Raw genomic sequence first — 22,025 nt, forward strand, 5'->3', positions numbered from 1 at the left:
AAAAGGGAGGTGCGCAACTAGAAATTACAACAGCCTTAAATCCAAAATTTCAACATACTACGGCTAATCGTTTTTTTAGTAATGAAAGATACAGACGTCACGCCGAAACTAGTCAAAATGGATAAAGGGATGGTCAAAATGGATATTTCCGTTGAAATCTGAAAACCCGAAATTTTCGTGATCACAAAATATCAAAAGTTACTAATAAAATAAATTTTTCTGTACTTATCATTTTTAAAAAAAATATGTAAGTAATTTAATCGGCGTACAAGGAAGTTATGTGGTGCCCACATCAAATTTTTTTTTTAATTGACTGACCTTTTAGTATGCACCTTAAGGGTCACTTTAAAAAAATGGCTTTATAAATAACCCCAAGAAAACGAAATGAAAAAGAACTAAAATTAGTGTAAAAATATTCCGTCTTTGGCACAATACAATAGAGAAAAAAAAACTTACATGAGATAAAGTTAAATTCGAAATAAATAACCATTTATGTGTTTCTTGATATATACAAAACGTAAAAAAAAATAAATTGCTAGACAAAAATTTTGGGAAATGAAATTTTTATGTGTAATGACAGATTATCCGGATTGCAAGGTCCAATCTGGATAATTGGAAAATTAAAAATTTTATCGTACCTAAGAGACATTTAATGGGTATCGTACTTTATAAAAAGACGAATATATATATATATATATATTCAGTAAAATTAAAAGACCCAGAACATACTTAGGTCTTCAATGTTTACTTTTACAACATTATAAATTAAGTAGGAAATTCCTAATTTATTGTTACTGTGTTTTGTGATTATCTTCATAATTTCAAAGCTGTGGTAATTAATTATATTATTTTCAGTTATAAGTACCAGCCATATTGGTTAGTGAGATTAGGACAGGACGCTTTCTCTTAGTTACCCGCCAAGCTAGCTGTGACTGCTTACTCTGCTGCTATTGGCTCAAAGTGGGCTGCGCGGTACGGTGCTGGCGGCGTTGCTCATCTGTTCAACCGAATGGAGGGGGTGTTTCATATTCTTAAGTTCAACTTGCTCTCCTATTCCCCCTCCGACACCTCTCTCACACTTCCAACTCTTTCCTTTTAACTTTTTCAGTTATAAAGTTTAATATTAATTAATATTTCTATTGATTATTAAATAATAATAATTAATTTTAACATATTTTATCCTTAGTACATAATGTATAGCGTAGTATTATGTGTAAATTAAGTTCATGTGTTACATTCGTATATCATTTGGTATTTGTTAATACCAGGCGGACCCTGAGCTCGCTTCGCACGCCATTTTTGTCTGGCCAGAGGGTTCCGCCTCCACATTGTTATTTATTCTCATGGTTGTTACAATAATACTGATAAAGAAGGATTAATGTATTCACGCCTTTAAAGAAATCAGAAAAAGAAACTAAATCAAATAAAGCACAGAACAGTAGAAAAATTTTTCCTTCCCCTCAAGGTCCGATCCACAATCCCGTATAACACGGCCTTGAGGGTGCTAGTTGCCTCTACTCCCCTGGAAGGCCATGCCACACCCGGCTGTGCCGTTCCTGATGCACCCCCCCCCCACCCACAGCGGCTGGGTCTCGGTCTTTTAATAAGCGTCTGCCTCTAATCCGAGGCCCCAGACCGGGTGTCGTTCTTTCTTTTCCCCATCTAAGGACCCCAGGAGTCCTCGTTCAATCATTGATGGTGGGACGCCGGAGCATCCCTCCTGAACGGGGCTGCCCTCCCTACCCCTAACGCTAACATCCCTCACTCATCTTCCTTTTCTTCCAGGGTCTTCTTTCGGATGATGTTCCCTATTAGCTTACTCACTATTGACCAGTTCTGCTGATCATGAAGCATTACCTTTACTATATTATCTGCGGTAACCTCTCTCAACTGCCTCCGCATCATCATCCTGTCTTTCTCCCACCTAGGGCACTGGAAGACAGTATGTTCTGCCCTCCACAATTCTGGCAGCTATCAGACGACGGTGTCTTCCTGCCGCAAAGATAGCTATTAAAGCTACAATGCCCCAATAAAAAATTGGGTTGGCTCAGACGTGAGCACAAGGAACTCAAACGCGAGTTCCCCGTAGTACAGTCAGTTTGTATTTTTCTTTGAAAATCCTTACCTACGGATTGATGTTTTTTCCATATATTAGGGGTGATGAGGGAAGCTTAACTCCAGATTTTTAACATCCCCCTCCCATAGATTTTTGAGAAACTCGAAATATTCAAAAAGTTTTTGAAATGCGTTTTTCTCTGAATCTATGCATTTTAGAGAAAAGTCTTTCAAACAAAAAATGTAGAAAACATTCTCCTCTACAATTAATGTTTTTTAAGTTATGTCGTATAATTTGAAATTGAAATACTAGGTGGTGCTGAAGTTACAAAAAACGGGTTTTTCACCGGAAAAAAATGTCTTTCGTCTGTATTGCATTTGAAAAAGTTGTTAATCTCAAAAAACCAGACAACTTTTATTTAAACAATTTTCTTGTACGACTTACCGTTTTGGAGCTGTAGCTTTTGAAAGTGTGAAAATGTTGTGAATTGGGCACGTGTTCGAAACCGGTCTACTCGTTTACAACTTCAGCGCCACCTAGTATTTCAATTTCAAATTATTCGGCATAATTTCAAAGACATTAATTGTAGAGGAGAATGTCCTCTACATTTTTTGTTTGGAAAACTTTTCTCTAAAATGCATAGATTCAGAGAAAAACACATTTCAAAAACGTTTTGAGTATTTCGAGATTTTCAAAAATCTATGGGAGGAGGGATGTTAAAAATCTGGAGTTAAGCTTCCCTCATCACCCCTAACATATGGACAAAAAATCAATCGGTAGGTAAGGAGGTAAGGATTTTCAAATACAGCCTATTTTGATGACCCACCGGGTTGGTCTAGTGGTGAACCCGTCTTCCCAAATCAGCGAGATTTGGAAGTCGAGAGTTCCAGCGTTCAAGTCCTAGTAAAGCCAGCTATTTTTACACGGACTTGAATACTAGATCGTGGATACCGGTGTTCTTTGGTGGTTAGGTTTCAATTAACCACACATCTCAGGAATGGTCGAACTGAGAATGTACAAGACAACACTTCATTTACACTCATACATATCATCTTCATTCATCCTCTGAAGAATTATCTAAACGGTAGTTACCGGAGGCTAAACACGAAAAAGAAAGGTTAAAGGGGATAAGACTGATTACTGTGATAGGCCATATTCAGTCAAAGTGCTTTATCCTAGTATTCTTGTCGATCGTAACTATTTGCTATCTGTTTTTTAAGTAACTTATAAATAATTTATGAGGTAAGTCACGCATTCCCAGACTATTTAATCTTTGTAGTAACTTTGAATGCGGAACGGTGTCAAAGGCTTTCACCAGATCTAAAAATAACTTGTAGATTTTCATTATCCTTAAAAGTTATTTAATAAAGAGCCGATAAGGTAATTTATCGCATGTTGGGTGCTTTTCTTTGGTTGAAATCCATATTGATTTGCATGAATTATGTTGAGTTTTGTTAATATTTTGTCACTTATGATTTAACAATTTTTTCCATAACTAGATAGACCGTTTAACAAGCTTGTTGGACGATAATTTGGAGGTACACAACAATATCCCGACTTGAAGAGTGGGATAATATTAGCGATTTTAAAATTATTTATTCTTAGTAGGCTTAGCTATATATGGAGAGATTTTTTTTAAGTGTGTGTTTTTAAAACCATCAATACCAGGAGCTGAATTATTTTTTAAAAGAGTAATTATATCGATAATTTCGTTTTCATTTCTTGAAAACGGGAAAAAATAACCGTGAGTTGCAAAATATTCAATTCTTGATTGTCATGCGTAGCGGAAATATTTGCTTTTAACAACTTTTCCGTATATTCTTTATATACTTGAACAAAATGGACATTTAAAATTTCAGAATCTAATTCAGGAATACTTTTTTTTTTATTCTTAATTAGTTCGTTTGTAGTTTTACGTATTTTTACAATTTTCTTTAACTTGTAAAATTTTACTTTTATTATAGTCATTTTTTATTTGGCTAAAAGATTTTTATATTTTTTATATTGAGATTTTAAATTGGCATTGAAAGATTGTTTTAGGAGAGTTTTATATAATTTATCACAATCCTTATATTTGTGACTGATTCGATAGTCATCCAGTTTTTTAAAGGTCTATATTTGTGTGTTATTTGTTTTTTACGCGTGAAATAGAAAAAACTGACTGATCGGTCAGTCTATTAAAAAAAGAATTCGATATATCATCATCTGGGCATGACCCGACAACATTCTCCCATTTTTCTAAATTAAAATTTGCACTAATATATAATCTACTTCATTAAATGATTGCTCGTTTGCTCGTTAGTACTGTTGTTTATCGTATCTAGATTTACCACCTTGTTTGATTTACACCAACAAAAATGTTGATTCAAGCAGGATAACGTAACATGCTGCTAATAAAACGCTGGTAATGTTATAGAAATTTTTTGGTCATCGTATGATATCAGAAGGGTTGTGGCCTCCACGATTCCCAAATCTTACATCAGCAGAGTTTTTCCTTTGCGGATATTTAAAGTGTAGTTTTTAAAAACAATCCTCATACAGTTGACAAATTGAAGGCTAAAATTGAAAGTGAGATTTGAAACATTACTGAGAAAACATTATGTAACGTGCATGATGAAAGTAACAAGGTGTAGCATTGCTCACAGTATTCGGCGCGCATGCGTATACGCTCGTCCCAAAATCTCATTTTCTACCGGGTTATTTGAACATATAAGTAAGGGATTTTGGGACAAAAGTTTTTAGTTGTACAAAAATTTTACAAAATTTTAAATACATGATAATGATTAAACGAGCTAACAATCGAATATTTATGAATGATTATTCACTTTCAATATGAATTAGTATTATTTGGTACTGATAAAGTTGTAATATTTATTAAAAATAAAAAGTTTTTTTTTAATAATCCTTAATAAAAATAAATATTTTATACAAGTCTGTTGATTCTTAAGAGTATTGAAATTGATTGTTAATTAAGATAAAATTCAAAATAATAAATGAAAACCTAAACAAACAAACAGGGGACACATCTTATGAACTGCAACTGACACAAAGTCTTTGTGTAGCGTGTGTGGCTCTATGGTAACGACTCCTTTTGCTATTCGTGGGGTTCGGTATCGAATCACCGATAATTTTTTTTTATGCTCATAAAATATTTTTTTTTACTAATATTATTTTCCATTTATTATGTGAAACTATTTAATGCTGTTAAAATGGAAAATCAACTAAATGGGAGATAACTTATTTCAAAATTTTATAACTAAAGAACTGATATTATTTATTTTGGTCAATCTTCGGAATTGATGATTTTTTAGTTTAATTAAAAATATCGCAAAACAATTTTTGAAAGAAATTGCTTTTAATAATCTAATTTACACGGGAAAATGAGATATTACTTATTTTTTTACGGATACCAAAATGAATATTACTTTATAATACTGAAATAAAAATAAAATATAAAGTTGTTGTTTAGTGAAAAATAATTTTATATTCAATAAACATATTTTTCTAATGAGTCAAATGAAATGCAAGGGATTTTCTAGCTAAACCAGTTTAAACCGCGTGCAATAAAGAGAACGCTTGTTCTGCATTCAGGTCTGATATCTTAATCCGTTTTGTTTTACAACTCTGACTCATTTTTTTTACCTGGACAAAGCAGAAAAGAATTTTCTCTCTGAAGACACAATTCTTTTTTAGCTTTTACAGGGATAGTTTGTCTCTGAATTTTCTCGATTTTATAACTACTCGCTTTTAAACAGTGTTTTTTTTTTTTATACAAATTTATTCTGATACAAATGTAAATATGCCGTCGTGTTATTTCCTCAATTGTTTGAGCAGAACTGATTCGCCAGCGAAAAAGAACGTGAAATATTTTCCGTTCCCGGAGAATGAAGCATTACAAAGTGTGTGGCTACAAAAATGCGGAAAATCACGTGATAATATAAAAATTGAACATGGTAAGTTCAAAAGTGTGTTTTTATCTGAATTTAAATTTTGATGAAATAAATACGATTAAATTTCGAATTCAAATGCCTGTATGGGCAAAATGAAAAGAATATATTACTGGTTAATCGATCAATGGAATGAAATTTTCTCTGAACTTATTGACTTCATCTTCAATTATTATTAAATTTTAAGTTCTAAAATTAATTAATCTAACAAATTATATGATTTATACAAATTAAATGTTTGCATAGATGAATTGTCCCCTCAGGCTTCAATATAAAGTTAGATTGATTTTTCTAATACATGTTTGGTAAATCCTTTCGTATACACATGTATGTACTGAAATAATAAAGTTTCGAAATTTGTGAAATATATATGAAAAATTTTCTATTAATGGTTGTGTGTTATAAAGGGACAAATACGACTCATTTGGCTGTTTATTAGTTGAAACTTTTGCGCATTGAAACTCCGTATGAATTATTAAGAATATTATAAAATAAGTTACTTGGATATTATGAAATAAGATAATCTTTAACTTTACTAATTGATTTATTCAAGAAATGCGTCATTAATTACTCTCAACTGCGGATACTTTCCCAAGTAAAAATTTATGTAGGGTTCCATATACGGATCATATATGAATGCCATGTATGGATCATATATGTCAACATATATGAGCCATATAAAAGACTTATATGGTAACTTATATTCCTATTTATAAATATTAGAGTAAAAATCCACATTTCGACGCCAATTTCCATATACGTCAATAAATTTTATTCTTTTATGTTTCAAAAATTTGTTTATTTTTGATAATTCTGCCTTTAATCACATTGATGTCTTGCTTCTGTTTATGCGCCAACCGCATAAACGAATTTAAACATCATGGCGGGAAAAGGATTTTGGGACGAGCTACTACGCAACGCTGGGTGTGCGACACCTTGTTACTTTCATCATGGTAACGTGTACGAATCTGCATCGGGATCATAGGATATTTTAAACATCTATTGTAAAATTATTAAAGGTAATTTGAGTAGTATTGTATAAGTATTCTACTGACATTAATATTTTTATAATAAACTAGCAGACCCGGCAATGCTTCGCTATTGCTAGATTTGAGTATTTTAATGAACACAATTGAAAGTTTGATAAAACATTATACAAAATGCACATTACGGAAAATCCCAAAATTTAACCTCCTCTTTCCCGTTTTCGCCTTTCTTTTTTCCTTTTATTTCTCTCTCCCCCCATTTCCCTTTTTTTCATTTCCATTTCCTTTTTTTATTTTTTCCATTTTCTCCCTTCTTTTACCTTTTCAAATTTTTCCTTTCTCTCTTTTCCCTCGCGCGTAAATCGGTCCAGTAGTTTTTTAGTCTTAGCGGACACACATATCGGAAACATTGAAATGGATTAGTAAAATATTTAGTATAGCCCGTGTTGCTTTTATGTCCAACAGATAGCGCTGTTTAAAAAAAACAAAAAAACGTGTTTTTACCTGCCATAAGTATGACATTTTAGGTATATAAATAAATAGTAGGTGTATAAAAAATATGCGCTTATTCGAATGCAATGTTGTGTCAAAATCTCAAAGAAGTATGTAAAGAACTTTCAGAGATTTAAGATTTTCAACAAACGAATATTTACATTTTTACTTGTATAGATTCACGTCGTCAAACAATTGGTTGCTTCCTTTTTGAAACGCCCGTTATTTTACAAAAAAAATATGTATTACAATATAATACATATGTGTTGTATTAAAATATTATATTATGATGTGTTGTATTTAAATAAATTACACAGACTAATAGAGTAATGATTATTGTGTTGTATATAAATACAGCTGGATGTTGAATCGGCATTGATGTAACGGACGTGACTTAGCGGAAATATGACGAAATCACTAACACAAAGACAACGTTTGTTTAGTCTAACTGAAAACAGTATAGTGGCTCAGATAAGGAGTACATTTACTACTGATGCGCATAAGGCAGCCACACTAAACAACTGTTATGACTAATTATAATATTACGAAAAACCACATAATTCATAAACCAACAAAAGCCTGCACACTTTTTTTTAACCTTAGACACTGCTCTGATTTTATTTTTATGATTGCTTCCTATACGTCTGAAAGACCTGTTAAAAAAGTGTTTTTTACGAATTGCAACCATAAAATTAATTGTGATATATGCTGCGTTATGTTTAAAAATATTCTATGCAGTCGATGTAGTGAAAATTCGAAAATAATCAAACTTTTATTAACTAAGAAATACAAATGACGTTACAAATATTAAAATAGCATCCATCGTATACTTATTAATTCATCATAGAACACTACAATTTTTATCCTGTATTTTTTCGGTTTGCTTGGAAGATACATTCGAAACGGACACTTTCCTCTGAATCAAACTAGCTGTTTATCTTTTTGCAAATAGGTGCTCGTCCACAACATGATTTACTTTTGTATGAATGCATCCCGTATACCTTTGACAGGAACAAGTTTTGACTCTACTCGTCGTTTACCTCTAGTTTCCCGATCATCAAACCTTAAAGAATTTATTAAAACATTAAACCGAAACAGTGACATGGTGCTTCGATATTTATCACCACATCAAAAACAATTTTTGTTGGAAAGTGATTATTTTTCAAGGTTCCAGCTAAAGTTTTGAGTCAAAAAATCGCTTCAAGCTCTTTTCACACCAAGATTTTATAAAGCGGAAAGACTCGAATCCGAATAATTTGCTCGCTGGCGGCTTATTTCTTCGTTTTTATGTAATAAAATGGTCTGCAAAATATTTTGATTAAAGAATAGTTTGAAGCATTCTAAGAGCTCGTGGACATTGCTATATTTTTAGGATGTGGCCTAATGTGAACAATAATTTTTTTTTCTTTAGATTTTTTTTTTTTGGGGGGGGTTTTGTGTTCTTTCAGAGGTTCTAAGGCACATTCCCCACATTTCATTTTTTCCTTTGACCTTATCACCACCAATTTTTAAAATTTCAGCTTTGTTCTCAATGCGTGGATATTTTTTTCTTTGGTTTCGTCCTTTCCTGCGTTGGTTGATTTCTTTACTTTTCTCATTTATGTTAAGATTTGATACTTTTTCTGAGCTTCATATATATTTTATGGACAACATTTTCTACTTCGTTATAATATCATATCCCACAGGAACCGATAACTAGTCACGCTCTTTTTATAACATCGCGTCGGGTCACTATGACATTCGAACATTCGTATATTAAATTAATAATACATTATTCGATTAAATAGAAATGAATAGTTATATTGGAAAAAGAAACTATTTTTTATTCAAATAAAAATAATTATCTCCTTGTTTAAAACAAAAAAAATGAAATAAAAATAAAAATTACAAAACCATGTAAAAAGTATCGATCTTCATTTTAGTTGAACTTTGCCGGCGTAAAAATATAATTATTCCCGATTTGTTATGAAAGACGAACTATCAGCACATCTGTAAATATGTTTTCAAATTAAAATATTTGAAATGAGCTGAAACATCTACAAGTAAACAATGCACAATTTGCCTATTTACCATTTAACACTACTACTCTTCAACAGTTTCATGTATAGAAATGAAATATTTGGAAACAAAATGGATCAACACAATTGTTTGAATTTACTGTTCATAGTATTATTTATTATCTTCCTATTAAGAATATAAATTTTATGTAATGTAGTTTGTAAAGGGATGCTTTTAAATAACATTAAAACATTCAACTCATGAATAAAGCAAAGGGTAAATTTGTAAAAATAAAAATAAACAAAAAACAAAAAAACAGTATTTAATAAAATACAAAACTAATAAATATGCTTTTTTACTATTTTGTAAAATATTACAAAATATAAAACAAATATAAAAAAAGATTAAAAACAACATATATTCAGTAATGAAATATGAAACACAATTTAATTTAATAAAAAAATATGATGTTACTTTTTAATATAGAATGAAACAATTGAAATAGGATGGGAAATACTTTTAAAAAACAATAAAAGCTTAATAAAACACACATCCACAATTAATAAAGAATTACGGATTGCAAATATCAGGTAAAACTAAACAGATATGTCTTTGAAAAAAAAATACCTTTACATTGTAAAATATTGCTTACAAAATATTTTACTATGCAGATATAAGATGGAAATTACTGAAATGTAAGATCTTTTAGTAAATTATTGCTAAAACAAAAAAAAGGCCAGTTGAAGAAATAAAGTTGAACAAAAATGAGAAGAAACATTATGCATATCATTTTTATTACATCGTTTATTATACATCTATCTCTTTATCAAATTAATGTATTTTTAGACAGATAATTAAAGACAGTATATTTAAACAGATAATTCTTCAATGTAAATTTATCCTGAACATTATATGATATAATAAAATTGTGTATAATTTTAATTAAACATGTAGATAAAATACTACTTATCTTATTTGAGTAAAACTATATTAGAAAAAAAGCATTAATCACTTATTATGTAGTCCAATTAATATAACATCAGTCTTTTTTCTACATTTTTGTGTCATATAACACTTATATTATTTACTTATTGTAAATAATTATATGTTATTCATTTAATGATTTTGTAAACGTTTACATTTAAAAAAAATCTGTATAGTTAATTTTATGTAATCTAAGTTCTTCCAGAAAAAAATCTATTTCATTAGTTATTATTTTATAAATATGGTATTGGCATGAAAATTGTCAATGTAAAATATAGTTATGATAAAATACCAAAAAAAAATTTGAATTTCTTTTAAAAATGCCATTTCTTCACTCGTGCAGAATATGTTATGATTTTTGTGTACATATTTTGCAATAGAAGTGCTTGAGTTGTGTGGTGCTAGGTTACTGACATAGGTCGAATAGTTAAATCCATCAAGGAATTAGTAAAAGTTTTAATAATCTTTGTTAGAATTGTAAACTTCCAAGCACTCATGTTTCATCTGAACATCAACCAGTGTATAATGATGAAAGGGAAAATTCCTTAAGGTGGTACAGTGTAATCCTACAAAGAGCACACAAAGAATTTCTACTCAACACCCCACAAAGTACAGTATGGATGAAATTACACACTCACAGACTGTGCCTTTATCAGGTTCATAAAGCTCAACACATTCAACTTTGTGACCTGCCACACAACTCAGTTTTTTCAACGGGTTAACAATAATTACCGGTTAATTCTGTTACTTTTACCCATAATGACATAAACAACACACTGGTGATCTGAAAAAACTGACATGCAATAGTTGAATCAAATTTCCGGCAATTATTTTCAGTAATTTAGTGTGGCACGATCAACAAACAAGTAATAAGTAATAGGTCCTTTCATATTACAACAAACATGTCACAGGTAGAAATTATCTGGAATTTTTTAAACCATGAATTCTTACAGTGCTTGAAAATTTCTCATCGGCAAAATGAACAGAAACGTACCATCAACTTTATGGAGCACCAACCCATTTCACGATGATTGTTAGATGAAAAATATCCTGGTGAATGGATTGGACGTAGAAGGCAGATAAAAATTGGCCACTTATATAACTGGACTTAACTCCCTTACATTACCATTTATGGAGTTGGATGAAATACATCAGGAATACAAGCAAAAAGGCGACACAAAGTGATGAACTGATTGCTCGCATTTCTCTGTGCTGTTGCCCTCATTCAAGGAGCATGAAAATATAATTGGGTTGGCGACAGAAAAAGTAATGAAATGAGTTTCAAATTCATCGATGTCAGTGATAGAATTTTCAGATATTCTTTGTCAATTAATATGATATAAACCATAATAAGTGTATTTAAAGGAATATTAAAAGTATTTTAATTTTTAAAATATCTAATTTCTTGTACTAATTACAGGCATAACATTTTTCTGTTACGTTTGTTCTGTTCTATTTGTAATAATAGAAGTAGATACATTTTTTGTTTTTCATATAACGCCTTAAAAATTTCAGTATGATGTCATTTCACTAGGGGGAACTGGAATCCATGTGAAATGTTACATTACTTATGATGTAACTCAATAACCAAGCATTTTATTAAATATGTTTAAGAGACTCTAAGAGGAGTATCTGCCGCACAATGAATCACTTGTCGAGTGGCCTGATGATGTTTCAACAGAGCCGTTTCAACTTCTCCCATCGGGTGCAGTGGGATATATACATGCGCGGGCATGTATAGCCCCACAACATTGACGTGCATCACTGTAGAATCTCCTAATTTTTGTCAGATAGGAATTGAACGACCCACGTCCTGTTAAGAATTGGGTTGTACAAGAATCCATCTCACCGTGTTTCCTATTGATTCACCTCTTGATACCAGGATTCAGTGTGTAGGTTCAGCGGCCACCTGCCGCTCGATCCCACCTTTTCTGCCATCTGTCCAACAAGCCGCCCCATGTAACCATCATCAGAGTACCCTTCCTTCTCTCCAAGAACTCCCTATTTTCAAGTCTAACAGAGGGATTCCAGATACCAAAATTATAGCCTCAGCCTACAGCCTGCTGCAACACGCAATCGCGATACGCAGCTGGACTTTATTCAGTGTGCTCCTTTTCTATCCATAGTCAGGGTATCATACTACACCGGGCACGCATACGAAGTTATGAAAGTTATCAATCCCGCAAGTAGCTCCCCTTTTTTTTGTCGAGGACCTACAGTATTCGCCATTACTCTGGAGAGAGTCATCGCGGTAATGCTACAACGATTACGTACGTATCGTTACCCTCGGTTCATTTCAGTAATCGCTATTTACCAATAAACGATTATTAATCGTAAGGTAAGGATCAATAATAGCATATAATTATTGTATGCGATTATTACGATTATTTTTATAATCGATTATGCCATCTCCAAATTAATCAAATCAAATGGAAACTTAGTAGAAAGTGTTTCAAAGACAACCTTAGAGTTGGAAAGTAGTGAAATAAATATTGTAGATGACCCAACTTCTGTTTATATCGGGTGATCATTTGAAAAGTTACCACATTTATTATTCAACAGCTATCGGTCCCATCGTATTTTTTTTTTTTGCAGGCACGTATACCATTCTCGGGCCGGAACGTTTTTAAAATTATTTTCAAAGGGGCGGAACCCACCCTCTTCACTACACCTACCCTAACTAAAAAATGTTAAAAGTCAATGGTAATATTTAATTGCATTAATTGAAACAAAATTTTGCCCTTATGTTTTGTCAACATTTTCTAAAGTTGAAAAAACTTACTCTCAAATGAGAAGATTTAGCTTCTGAAACATCTGTGGAAGGCCATTAGAATGACAAGTAATATGGTACAAATAAAAATTGGTTTACTGGTTTTGAAGTTATGAATAAACACGTGTTTTTTGTTTTTTTTTAGTTGGTAGGATTTTTTTAGGTTATTTTGGAATACAGTGTTACTGACTGAAATAATTAGGTCTGAAATCGTCCGTTCTTATTAAATAATATGGGTTTTAGGTTTCTCCAGCATTGAAAAAACGTACCGGTAAACACAGCATTATAAAATCAGTTAAATGTACGAAAAACCAGTAATACCTACTTCATTGCTGGTAACATGTTGAAACTAATTCAGAATTTAACAGTTTAATTCAGAAGCCACCAATACCGCGTACCGATTCGGGATTTAGGTCATGCGTAAAAAGAATCCGACCCACTCTTCTTACTTTTTTTTAACCTAGGGATCCACGGTTAGGTTATGCTTCAGAGGATAAAAGATTTGTAGCGTGTGTGAAAATGTCATGACTGACCGGGATTCGAACCCGGGACCTCCGGATGAAAGGCCGAGACACTACCACTCGCGCCACGGGGGCCGGCGACATATTACTACTACTGACGAAACATAACCGAACTTAATATTTGCGGTGTACCACTCTTGACCGTCCTCCATCTGCAGGCTTTTTCAGTATCTCAGACCGTTAGCGTATCGTCAGCCGTTTTCCCCTTTGATCGGCACCGCGAATGCGAATTTTAAAGTTGTTGAACATCATCATCATATATACTTGTAATCTTTCTTTTCCTGAAAGATTGAATCTTTCTTTCTTTTCCTGTTTAGCCTGCGGGAATTACCGTTCAGTTATTACTTCAGAAAATGATTGAGGGTGATATGTATGAGTGTAAATGAAGTGCAGTCTTGTACCGTCTCAGTTCGACCATTCCTGAGATGTGTGGTTAATTGAAACCCAACCACCAAAGAACACCGGTATCCACGATCTAGTATTCAAATCCGTGTAAAAATAACTGACTTTATTAGGAGTGAACGCTGGAACTCTCGACTTCTAAATCAGCTGATTTGCGAAGACGCGTTCGCCATTAGACCAATCCGGTGAGTTATTCTTTATTGAATCTACACTTTGATCTTAGCCAAGAGGCCGAGAAGCGATATTCTTTATTGTATCTGGCATAAGATCACAAAATCGGCTGGGTATAATACGTCATCGACACCTTTCAGCTCTACTCAACGAGGACATTTGCATCTAACCTAACGATGAAGCTCTTCGGCTATCATATTTTTAGTAATCATGTCGGTATCATGAAGTTGTCGTTATCCATACGTAAAAAAAACTATACTTATTCTCTAAAAACCTGGAAAGCTAGTAAAAACAGTTTTATTAATTTTTTAACTCGTTGCATTTAAAAAAAGAGAATAACATTGATTTTTATTGAAAAATCAATAGATATGCAATATACCTATTGAGATATATTGCATATCTTTTGTACACTTACACTCATAATTTAGGTTAATTACAAACTAAAAGGTTTGTTGTAGGCTTTTCAAGTTTTAAGGAAATTATGATAAATATGCTTTTATTTTCATATAAAGATTTTTTTTAACGTCTTAATTTTATTAAATTAGGAAAGTGTAATGTGAAAAATATCAACGGTTACAAATCAATTGAAAAACTTTTTATCTAAAAAAAAAACCAAAAAAAAACAGTTCTGTCAAATTTTATTATCTTTGATATAACCGTTTTCAAATTAATGAAACTTCTGAGAAAAGTAAGTTTGTATTATTAGTAAAATCAATAGTATTCAAAATATCAAAGGGATATAAAAAATTAAATTCCATCTGTTTAGGGATGAAGTCTCAAATATATTTTCAATTTTAAAAGGTGCGCAATTTGTGTTCAAATGTTGAAAGCTTTGTAGTTTATCCATTCTCAAGAATAGTTTTATTAGGCTAGTAAAAAATAAATCAAAGGTAATATTCTACAATGGAGCATTACATTTTTTATAAATGTGTATGCATTTCTTTCTGTCACAGAATTAAAGCTTTTAATTTGAATGGAAATTTGCATCAAGGTTATAAATGTGAGATTCAGCTTATCACTTTTATATCCCCCCCCCCCATTCATCCTCTGAAGTAATACCTGAACTGTAATTCCCAGAGGCTAAACAGCGAAAACCTTATCACTTTTAATGATGTTTTTTCTTTTATTAGTATTTTACTATTGGTAGATAATAAATGTTCTGATTAACCTTTGATTACTTTTATCAAACTAAACAAAAAAAAAAGATCAGTCAAGCTGTGTAGGAAACAATTATCTATAAAATAATAAAAATTGTGATGGTTTTCTAAATAAGTGGAAATATATATCTTTTTTACCATTTGGTTGGCTTTTGTAATTTTTTGTTACCACTGTTTAATTTATTTACGCTTCAATTAAAGCTAAAAATGAAATATAGTTCATTGAATTTTTCATCTGAAGCATTGAAATTTGCTAAGTTCTTAGGATTCCTGAGAGTCCTTGCAAATACAATGGTCTATGAAGTTTTGTGAGTAGGAGATTAGAGGTAAAATCTGTTTGTAAATCTCTCAAACTGTTGATTTTTAGAAAAAAAATGCTTAGATTTTTAAGTTTTCAGTATTACCTAAAACAATTTTATTTTTCGTTACAGGAGAGTGATAAAAAAGAGAACTATGTTTGTTTAAAAAAATACTCCCACTGAAAATCCAGTGTTCATACACTAGTCTTTCATGATTAATTTTATAAATAAAGATATTTTTGCTGACCTCTGTGGCTGAGTTGGTGGCGATTCTGCATTTTTTGCAGGGGTCCCGGGTTCAAATTCCAGTCAGGATTGACTTTTTTCATATGCTGTAGGTGTGCCTACTTTTTCTTATTTTTTGTTTCAAATTTTTAAATTGAACACAATTTAAATTATATGTTCTTTGAGAACACACCAAAAACAAAAATTTTTCAAAACCTGATTAAATTGAGGTTTCTGCCATTCTCCCTGGCAGAATGTTTGCATTTTATTCTTTTATTCAGAAGTTTCTGGGTTCGAATTCTAGCCAGTCTTGACATTTTTCATATGCTGTAAATATTTCGTACGTAAGCTTTGAGCTTAAATATGGTGGATTAATCATCTAAAAAAAACACCATTTTCACTTTAAATATACCACCATGTTACTCAGCATAAAACAAAAGCTAGCTTAGACACACGTAAAATGGTTTCTTATAATTATTACTTTCCAAAAACTGTTTTGTAATTGATTATTCTTTTTTTTTTTAATGTTTAAAACATAGTGTACATCACAGATGTCAAAAATCTATAAAATTAAATCACTTTTGATATTATATTCTAATTTTATATACCTGTCTTCTTATTATACTTTTGTGTCTGAAATCATTGATGAAAATTATTTAAACATTTTTTGTTTATTTTCCTGGCTATTATACTATATTATATAAGGAAAATTATTCTAATTGGGTAAAATCATGTTTAACAGAGTTTTATGTAAATCTTAACATTTGATGACTCCCCCTTATAATCAAAAATATAATTTTAATATGAAAAGTTTTGGAAGAGAATTATGAGAATTTGTGTGTTGGCCTGTTTATTGCTTGATGTCTCCAGGCTGGATTGACTGACTTGGATGAAATTTGGCATGATAGTTTCTATATGTGGGGGTAGTGGGGGTAGTTTCATTAGTGACATTTAATTTTGGTCAAGGAGACTGAAAGATATGAATCTTATGGGTCTCGGATCTCAAAATTTTATTTAAAGGGTAGTAAAATGTTTACTCAAAGAGGAGAATGAATTTTTACACGTTTCTTTACTTATATGAATTTATGTTTAATTTAATTTTTTAAGTAGTCTGTCGAGGAGTAATGGAATAACAGCTGTTGACATTTATATTTCTGGATGGTAATATAAATTACTTTTAAATATTTTCCAATTCTGCTGTTTATACTTCATAAATGATTAATTTTATTTTTACAGTTTTTAGTAATCCTTTTTCTGAATTTAAGCAAGTTTCTTAATATTTTAAATATTTTATTATTGTTGATAATAAGCAACTAAAATATTGCCTAGCAACCAAATTTTGTTTTTAAAAATAAACATTTTCAAAATTGTGTTAATTATTAATTATTTACTTCTCAGGTTAACATAAAAGATTGTTTGTAAAAAATAATGTGTTTTTTATTAATTTGATTTCTGTAGCAAGTAAAACAATTTATTAAGAAAATTAAATAAAAAAGAAAACAAATACAATTACATAAGAAAGTTAGTGCAATTTTAAGTAAGTAATTTACGAAAAAAAAGTTTGGTTAAAAAAAAAATATTATGGTAGTTTTATAATTATAAGTGAACTTAACTCTTAATTATTTAAAATATTTGGGCATTAAATTAATTAACCAAATTCATGATGTCTTATTTTAATATGTTGGTGTTCTTGTGTAAGTAAAAACAATTTAAGAAAATTAAATTTAAAAAAATACAATTATATTTAGAAAGTTAGTGTAATTATACTTCATAAAGGATTAAGAATGTTATGGTATAAAAAAAATTATGGTATATTCAACAAGTATTATAATCATGTAGCAGACAATCACTAAATGATAAATTAACTACAATTTTATAAACATAATTTATGATCTATTGTGATCTAATTTATTGTGAATAAGTATTATAACTCAGGAAATTAGTAAGCTTTCTTAGAATTAAATAAAAAATATAGCTATTTTGTTAGGTATGTAATTATAGTTTTCAAATACAACCGGACCAATGCAAAAATAAATAATTACCTAGTAGCTTACGTTATTGAATGCTTGAGTATAATGCAATTTAGTTGTTGATCCTGTTATAGCATTTGTGCAAATTTTCTTTTTATTCGAGTTTTGATTGAGAAAAGTAATCACATTTTGTAGTGTATTTTTTAGTGTTTTATAATTGTAAGTGAACTTAACTCTCTAGTTCTAGTTTCTAGTAAGTTTCTAGTCTCTAGTTTCTCAAGTAAGAGAAACTAAAGTTTCTCAAGTTTCTCTGCTCCGATAAAATAAAGTCCAGGAAAATGTCTGCAACAGGACTACATTACTTTGAAAAGTGTATGGTAAGATTGATTATAACAAATTTCACGAAATTCTTAAAAACTAATGGTGAAAAAAGTAATGTTAGCCCTTGGTAAGTTGCCATTGGTAGTAAAGCCAATTTTTACACTGATTTGAATACTAGATCGTGGATACAGTGTTCTTTGGTGGTTGGGTTTCAATTAACCACACATCTTAGGAATGGTCGAACTGAGAATGTACAAGACTATACTTCAATTACACTTGTACATATCATCCTCATTCATCCTCTGAAGAATTATCTAAACGGTAGTTACCGGCTAAACAGGAAAAAGAAAGAAGTTGCCATTGGACTATTTTAGTACTAATTACCTTCATTCTATCATCTCTTGTTGGTTTGTTTCAAAACCACTGTCACCATTGTCAAAACTTATTCAATACTTTGATCTTATTCAGTACAATAAATTTTGACAGTGGAGTGGTTCTGACAAGCATCAACAAGAGATAAAAGAATGAAGCTAAAAACAGGTAACAGCACTAAACATAGAAACTATAGTTGTCTTAGCAGATTCACGTATTTATAATTAAAATATTTTATTGTTTTTGTTGTTTAGTTTTCTTCATTATAATTTGATATTTTTGTTTTTATTTTACAGGGGATGTGAACAAGATGATGGTAAGTTTTTTTTTAACTTAGGTTAATTAAATCTAATTATTCAGATCATGCTGATGGTCGGGTAAGTGATGCTATAGTAAGCTTACTATTTTGATACTACAGATAGTCAGTTTCTCTCAGCTATCTATCTAGTTTCTATCTCGCTCTCAAACCAGGTATGTTCTACGGCATCGTCTTCGGCGCAGTATCTGCAGATCGATGATGTCCTGCATTTGAATCTCTTCAGGTAGCTGCCAAAGTCACCATGGCCAGAGAGAGTAATTGGGTAAGATGGAAATTGACTTAACCCGTGTCTTCGCCCACCCAATCCTTTACTTCTGGAATGAGACCAACATCCTTTCCCATCCCAACTACCAGCTGGCCATGATCCTATCTCTCATCTCTACTTTCGACATCCCACCGAAGCGGAGACCCTGCTCTTCCGCCAGCAGATCCATTGGCGGTGTACACGTAATTACAAAAATCGCATCATAGGAGACTACCTTGTACACGCATGTAGTGCACAGACTCCTATGAATAGACTCCAGCAGAGTGTCTTGTATTTGATTCTTTGTTCCTCTGATCCATACTAGAAGCAAATATCACTGATGTCACTGTGATATTGCTCGGTTCCGCTGTATTAGTCGTTAGTCTTAAAACAGCTGTCTATAGTCTTTCCACTTTTTCCTTTGTCTCTACGATATGGGGCCCGAACAACTGGTTTTTTCTATTCAGACCCGTAGTAGGTATTTTCCTTTCTCAACCTGTTTAATTGTAGAGGCATTTATGCTAAAGCGGACTTCAGAGACCGACCTCCTTCCTGTAAAGATGAGGGCTTCCGACTTCTTCGGAGCTATCTTCAGATCCCAGGAAAGCATCGTCGTATATACCATCTCTAGTGTCTGGTTCCCCCTTTCCACCATTTGGTTTTCATCCATCCCCATGACTACTACGGCTAAATCGTCGGCAATGGTGATCTCTACCCACTTTGGATATTGCCATGAGAGGACACCATTGCATGAAATATTACAGAGGAAGGGCCCCAGCACTGATCCTTTCATTTCAAAAACCTTTGATATAAAAGCACCTGCTTTCATATCAAAATCGTACTCCCTGGTGTCAGTTATTGTGCGGACTACCCTATTGAGTCCAACTTATTTTAAATAAAAATATTACTGTTGACATGAAACCAAATTATTGCCAAGCAAAACAAAATTTGGTTTTAATGTTTTAAATTTTCTGTTTTATAAGTAAAAAAAATATTAATGGTCCTTGTGTTTTCACTGATCCACCACAACCTTGTTGCATCATTCAGTTCATCAACCATGCTGAAATGCATACACCTAACATCCCCCTGTTTATGCAATGTAACAAATCTTGATGAATATGGAGGGTATGATTTCAGCAGGAAGTGATTGAGCCAAGAAGCAGCTGATGTGTAAATAAAACTAATTAGGATAGCTTTGTTTAATAAACTGGGGACTTGTAGAGTTGTTGGGGTTCTGGATCATTTTTTTTATTGCGGATTATAGTTGAAATTTAATTAATCATTGGATTCTGAACAAACATTAGTGTGGTTGTAAATATTGACAGCAAATAAAATATATATGAAAGATTAAAATTGTAATTTTGAGTTAGTTACCTACCAGTAAACTAAATTGAACACCCAGGTTAAACTAAATAAAAAAATATATTTCCTATTGTAGAGTGTTGGGCATAAATTGCTGACAAGTTAAAATAAAAATCAATGTGAAAAAGGCTTCTCCAAACTATATTTAATAGTTTGGAGGCCATAATATTAAAGAAAAATTAGAATCCGGTTCAAATAAGATTAAGTAGTAGAAAAATGACAATTTGTTGGTTTATTAGTCCATATGTTCACATTAGTAAATGTTTTGTTATTCCGAAGAATTTTTAATTTAACTATGTACCAATTTTATTGTAATTATAGTTTAGTTAATTACTTTACTGAAGGGTTTTTTCAGTTATCCCATACAATATCTCTGCTGAATTACTATGATATTGCTAGTGATTAATCATGAATATTGGGAAATTTAATAAATGTTAAAATCTTTATATATTAGTGCGTACTGTCCTTCAAGAAATGTAATATATATTATTAAAATATAATTTTTACTTTATATTATATTTAACAAAGGATAGTCTGCATTTAATTTTTTGTTCTAAATGGATGCTGGCAACTTTCTTTAGTTGCTTCTGTCACTTGCTTTATACAAAAATTGTTTTTTTTTTCAATTGATATCTTATCAGTGTGTGGATTATTACTTTTGATATCATCTTAATTAAATATATTTTTATTTTCCCTGCTGATAGTTACATAAATTTATATTATATAAATTTGAAAATCCGATTTGGTTTTTTATTTAATTTTTCTCTCTGAATTTGGATATTGATGCAAAAACTCGCATTCACAGAATGACATTGATATTCGTATATTTTTACTACATTTTGCAGATTTTGGAAAACTTTTGGGGTTAGCTGAAAAAATCATATAACTTTTATTTTTATTCTATTTATTGGGTAAAATTCTGACAGAGTAGTAAAGTTTTCCTTTTACTTACATTCTTTGATACCATTCATGTATTTATCATTAGTATATTTCATTTTTGTTTATTTTTTTCATTATCTTATATAATTTTTGTTTATATTTTACAGGGCCGTGTAAGAGTATATTATATATTTATATTTTAGTAAGTCGTGGAAACAAAAATTTATCGTAAGTATTTTTTTAAGTTAGTATGATACAGTGCTATTGTAAGTTTACTCTTTGCTGAACAATGTCCATTATTTGAGTAAATATCTGAAATAGAGTAGTGCAGTTTCTCATTTAAGTTAACATTTTCTTAGATACCATTAGTATGTATATCATTAGTATATTTTATTTTAATTTTTTTCATCATTATCTTATGTCATTTTTGTTTATATTTTACAGGGCCAAAGCAACACAACACAACAATAGACACCACACAACAAAACAACAAAACGACCCAAAGTTCACCGTAAAGTTTTCTGATGTTTACCATAAAGTTTGCCGATGA

General features: G+C 31.2%; 1 long non-coding RNA gene across 4 annotated transcripts in view; it reads left to right on the forward strand.

Moving 5' to 3' along the window:
* Positions 1–22,025, forward strand: part of LOC142332194 (uncharacterized) — a 35,473-nt gene that overhangs the window by 4,469 nt on the left and 8,979 nt on the right. For 3 of the 4 annotated variants that reach the window (XR_012758213.1, XR_012758214.1, XR_012758211.1), the window contains exons 2-4: positions 18,968–18,987; positions 21,643–21,703; positions 21,920–22,025. The exon at positions 21,920–22,025 is cut by the window's right edge. This is a non-coding gene — a long non-coding RNA (uncharacterized LOC142332194). The remainder of the gene's footprint in view (positions 1–18,967; positions 18,988–21,642; positions 21,704–21,919) is intronic. The other variant, XR_012758212.1, reaches the window with a different exon arrangement.

Source organism: Lycorma delicatula, chromosome 11 (assembly GCF_047948215.1).
Source record: "Lycorma delicatula isolate Av1 chromosome 11, ASM4794821v1, whole genome shotgun sequence".
Lineage (NCBI taxonomy): Eukaryota > Metazoa > Arthropoda > Insecta > Hemiptera > Fulgoridae > Lycorma > Lycorma delicatula.